A 6298-nucleotide genomic window follows, 5' to 3' on the forward strand; every position below is an offset into this window, starting at 1 on the left:
CTGATGGTAAGAGATCACCACCGCCCATTAAACATTTGGCAAACCAGGGGAATTGCCAGATGCGTTGCCAACCTAGAGGCCTAGCGATGGGATACCTCAAGTGCCAGTAATTTGTATGATGAATACGAATGTTTGTACTTATTAAGTCTTGGATGTTTTTTATGTATTTAAGTATATTACGTACACCATAGCACGGTTAAGGACTTTAATTCATGAGCCAACATGAAACCTTTTCAGAGGAAAAGTCATTACGATTTTCCTTGTTAATTAATGCGATGTAACTATGACATTTACTCTGAAATAAATAATAAAATAAAAATAAATATCACGGACAATTCACACCAATTGACCTAGTCCCAAAGTAAGCTTAGCAAAGCTTGTGTTATGGGTACTACGCTAATGTAATTATATAGATAGATACATACTTAAATACATATTAAACACCCAAGAACCGAGAACATACATTTGTATTTTTCATACAAATATCTGCCCCGACACGGGAATCGAACCCGGGACCTCAAGCTTCGTAGTCAGGTTCTCTAACCACTAGGCCATCTGGTCGTCTAAAAATGGTTCTATGGTGGGTTGTGAATAAAAATCCTTGACCGTAAAAGTTTTGTTTAGTTTGGAGCAAGGTCAATTGGTGTAATTTCCCCGAGGATATATTATATTTTATTATTATAATGGAAATTGACATTTAAAATAAAATGTGACCACGAAAATGAGGTAGTTGAAACGTTTGTATAGTGACCCTTTACGCGTGCAAAGCCATGGGTAAAAGCTTGTTAGGTAAACTATTGCGAAATTACAGAGCGACTAGATCATAGACAAACGACAAAACAGACCCGGACTTTAGTTACCTAACGATATTACGTGTGTAAATGTAATAAAAAGATACATTAATTTTCTCTAGAGGCGTTCCAAAATAAACAAGTTTAAGTTAATCACTAAAATCTCCGGTATTTGCAATGACGTTCAATAAAATTTTGCTGTTAGCCTTATTCGACAATTAGGTAACTGTTAGTATCTATCGCGGCCATTATTGTGGTTCTTTTATTTACCAATAAACGTTATGTAGCCAATGTAATTAAAAAATATTGTGTCACCCCTTTACGAAAAAAAAAAGGAAAATAATATTTTTTTTTAAATAAAAGAATATTTTTATTCACAAAGCCAAACGTATAAAAGTATAACTGTTTCTTTATACTTTTATAAAACATAATTTGTAAAGAGGTAAACGACTCAGTAGAGCTGCTGGTTTTCAGTCCTCACCTTCAAGAAGGAAGTGGTAGTGTGGCTGACAATGAGCAAAACACTACCTAAAACATAATAAAGCAAAACAATTCAATACCTACTACCTATCACCTATAGCCCAGCGAAAGAAAGAAAGAAAAAGCAACAAAGAAAGAAAAGAAAAAACAAAAGAACAAAGTGACGTTTAAGATTTTTAAACTAGGGGGGCAATTTGAAATTCGAATATCGAAGTTCGTACCGTACCTTCCCTCTCACTCTCGAATTAAATAATAGCGTCTGCGGGACGGTAAGAACTACTAAGTCCGAGTCCGAAACCGAGCAAGTCGGAAAGTTGGATTAGTTAAAGAGAATCCAGTACAACTTCAAAAGCAAAAAAAAAGACTTCATAGAATTTTAAGTGAGAAACAAAGTTAACAGATTTGTGATTTTGAACATGAAACTACTTAACTTTTGAACTGAGACTCTAAACTAACTAACTAATTTGGCTCAGGGACCCAAAGAGGGTCTTGGTCTCCGAAACGAGAGCACGCCATCTGTCCCGATCGTGCGCAGCCTCTTGCCAGTCGTCGACTTGGAGACGTCGCAGATCCGCCTGGACACTGTCCTCTCAGCGCCCAGCGGTACCAGCCGGTCGTCCCACGTACGCTCTTTTGGCAGCCCGATCCTCTCCCATTCATAGTAGGTGGCCGAACCAGCGAAGTCTGTGTGATTTTGTTACGCCGATGATGTTGGGTTCAGCCACCAGCTCCTGGATCTCTCTGTTTTTACGGATCCTCCACGTGCCGTCGTCTCTCTTGACAGGTCCCAGGATCTTACGCAAGACCTTCCTTTCCGCTACAAGGAGACTCACTCATATTAAATGATATTGTAACGGATAACTCACGTCTTAAAGCGAGTTTGTGTGCGTGTTGCGGCAGCCGCCGAGTCGCGTGCTCCTGAGAAGAAGGGCTACGAAATAGCCCGACACATGGCGAGCTTAACTCGGTTTAAGACGTGAGTTATCCGTTACAATATAATTTAATACAGATTTGTGATTTTACAGCTTTTATTTTGACTGACTTTTGTTGTATATGTAGTGCCACCAGAGCTGAGGTCACGCACACAAGAACATTTCGTGTAATGATAGCGGGATTTTGACATTCACACATTCATTTTATTTAATTACCGTGTACGATGTTATATGAATAAACTATTTGACTTTGAATTCTCTTTTTTTGTAAGCAGTTCTTCATGTAGCCGTGTGTGTAATCATCATCATCATCATCGTCATCCCAGCCTATATACGTCCCACAGCTGGGCACAGGCCTCCTCTCACTCTCTGTTAGGTATCCGCTATTTTATATAACATACTATACTGACTTTACCTACTCGCGGCATCGCATGTGTAAACCAGGGGACGTATTTGAATACCTATCGAAAATTAATATATCTAAAGTTAAAAAGTCGTCGGTCAAAATTTCGATAGAAAGTAGGTTACATTAGATTCGATATTTTGACCGTCGATATTTTAGCTATCGATATTTCTATTTTCGATATTCAGATACGTGCGCGTAAACCATTATAGTCGAAAATTCGATTGAACTCCCGGATTTAATTAAATTCCTGTGGGACTTTCAAAAATTACTTCGTGAATTTGACATTGACAACAGATTGATTGAATAACAGGGATTGTTTGTCAGTTGTTTTTGTTTATTTATTTTGTAACGGTTTTACATACACGACATACAAACATTGCGTCACTACTTTAAAAAAATCTCGTATCTAAAATCAATATGTCAACAAAATGTAACCTTGACAAAATGTTCATAAAGTTCACTCTGAAAAATCATCTATTTTGAGGTACGAGTTTTTTTTTCGAAAATGACGATTTCACATAAAATACTCACGATAAAGTGGTCTCTAAATGTAGTCTCTGTGTGGTCTAGTAATATCGGGATATTAGTGATAGCGTCTCACTCTATTTAACTGAAATAAGCAGAGACGGTAACAGACATTAAGTATCATAGACATCAGTCACATAAGATAGCAGGAACTTGACAACGAAATGATACAACATAGGGTTAATCTTTATTTGACAGAATTTTAAGTAAATAATTGTATTAATGTGTTTATTATAATAGGACGATGAATTTGTAAGGAAAACTGCCAAGTGCGAGTTGGGTTGTTAAATGGTCCGTTTCCGTACAGATGTAGGTTAGTAAATCATAATATCAAATCAACTATAAAAATGTAAAGAGCGGCGCCTTGTTTGAAACAAAATCTTAAGTAAAAGGGCTCAGTTAAACACCTTAAGAAACCTTAAAAGTAAAGTGAACACATCGAAATGATAATGTTTTACTTAATCCATAATGGGAAACATTTTGCAAGACTTAATTAAAGAAACAAATTTTTCGTAAGATACTTTATACTAAATACTTACTTAATTTTAATTGAAATGTTAATGATTTATACTTAAACAATTAAATTCTTTCTTCACTCGCGACCTTATAGCTGTCTAAATATGCCTCCAACACGTCCATGTATAATACGTGTATGTAGTGTGGCGGTGGTGAGACTTTGGTTTCTGTGATATGTGTGTGTTCTTACAGTGTAGAGGCGGAGGAGCTGCTTGAGCATACATTGGTTGCATAGACGTAGCTATCTTGAGATCCCGGGTGAGCAAAGTAATCCATAATAATATTATAAATGCGAAAGTGTGTGTGTTTACATGTTTGTGTGTTTGTATGTTTGTCTGTCGGATCGACGTGATTTTTGGCGTAGAGATAGTTTATGGGTCAGAGAGTGACATATATTACTTTTTATCCCGAAAAAATGCACAGTTCCCGAGGGAACAGCGCCCGATAACCGAATTCCACGCGAGCGAAGCCGCAGGCAAAAGCTAGTTGTTTATAGTTCATTAGTTGGCGTGAAAACAAAATTTAGATTAAAATCATATTTAATACACCTTAAAGCCGTACCATAAAAATATCGAGCAACCACAGTGTTGTGTAGTCCCGTTTTGTTCGGAAAAAAGGAAAGACAAAAGTTTCCGAAAGACAAAATTGTCTCAAAACACAGAGATTCATTGCCCCGTAACGCATAATTGCCATAACTAATTTCAGGTTATGCAAAATATTAACAAAATTATTCTAATTAAGTATAAATAAACCCGCGCGGCGGCGTAGCTCACCCAAAAAACTATGAGATTTGACATTTCGGAGACCTCACGCTACACTAGCGCCTCTAGCGGCGAATTCATACGCGATAACCCTCATTGTAAAGACACAGCTTCCACCGTTGGATCGGCGTAATTCGATATTTGATATATAGGTATAAGAAACCTATCTAGGGAAAGTAGCGGTGAATCATACGACCGCTTTCTTATTGGAGTTATCATCAGCCTAGCCTGCACAAATTTATAAAGCATAACGTTACTTTGCATAAGTATTAAAAGTATAAATTATATTGATTTGAGAAGTGAACTATTATGTGAAAATATCTATTAACGGGCTGTTACTAAATAACCTAACAGTTTAAAATTGAATTTTTAATACAAGCATTTTTTTGCTGACTGTACTTGCACTTTCACCTAAAACTACATTTGCATACCGAATTACAAGTTGATGCTATTAACCGTTGAAGAGTTTCGTCCTGCGGACACGATCCTGGCTGGACTACCAGGATGCCACTACTAGATTATTATATTGTCACGCGATTTACATAAGTATTCCAAATTTGAAGTCAATCTGATTACTAGAAGTTGGTCAAATTTAACTTGCAAGATTTGATTAGACAGACAGACAGACAACGGGACAGGGAAACTAAATAAAAGGATGTAAAAGTCTAATATCGAACCTAACCTAACCGAGTCGGTTTTGCCCTAACCCATCTTATTTGCTCATTTGATACAATTATGCGAATTCATTTTGACACCTAAGGTTATTGTTAATAATGTTATGAATATTTTATTGATAAGCTAAATAAGTGTTATGCTTTTTTTATTATTATGCCAGTTCAATGTTATGCAAATTTTTATTTATGGCAACTAATGTTATAAGAAATAAGGGACACCCCCGAGTGCTTAACTCACCTAACGTGGCAGCGTGGGGCACTTTGCCTTTTATACGTTACTACACTGTATCAGAACAAGAGGGCTTGGGCCATAGTTCCCACGCGGGCCCAGTGCGGATCGGGAACTTCACACACACCATTGAATTGCTTCGCAGGTTTGTGCAGGTTCCCTCACGATGTTTTCCTTCACCGCAAAGCTCGTGGTAAATTTCAAATGTAATTCCGCACATGAATTTCGAAAAACTCAGAGGTGCGAACCGGGGTTTGAACCCACGACCCTCTGCTTGAGAGGCGATAGGTCAAACCACTAGGACACCACGGCTTTTTAGCCCTCTTGTTCTGAGAGGAGGCCTGTGCCCAGCAGTGGCACGTGACGTATATAGGCTGGGATGATGATGATGATGACACTGTATCATGGTGATATGGTCAATAATTAGGTGCCCAGATATTTCCGAAGCGTAAACAGTAAACACGCGTTTACTGGCTGTTCATTAGTTCAACAACAAATATGTAAGAAGTTTGCCAGTTTACCGGCAGGAAGATGAGTTTAACGCGGACGAACAAGTTTGACAACTTAGCTTCCGCGTTTGCGAATACTTCCTCATAAGGGCTAGCGGATCTTGGGAAGGTCAAGGGTTTTGAGGTCCGGAATGGCTATTAGATGTCCAAATGGTAATTTATTGAATCAACGGTTAGCAACACCGTTCACCATGCTACCAGGTGTTGTTAGTGTTGTTGAGTCTAACATCTTTTAACCTTTTTTTTTTTAAACTGGATTTGTGATGATATTTTATTGTAAAATTACATAACATAGCTTATAACTAAAAAAACACCTTTTTTTGTTTCTGAAGATGAGTTCTGGTTGACTTCGAAACGTGTCAGTGTAGCATGGTGGTGATTTTAGATGGGTTTGTGTAATTTGTGTGTGTTCTTACAGTGTGGAGGTGGAGGAACTACATAAATACACATTTCTTGCATAAACGTAGCTATTATA

The sequence above is a fragment of the Choristoneura fumiferana genome, chromosome 15 (genome assembly GCF_025370935.1).
Source record: "Choristoneura fumiferana chromosome 15, NRCan_CFum_1, whole genome shotgun sequence".
In the NCBI taxonomy this organism is placed as follows: domain Eukaryota; kingdom Metazoa; phylum Arthropoda; class Insecta; order Lepidoptera; family Tortricidae; genus Choristoneura; species Choristoneura fumiferana.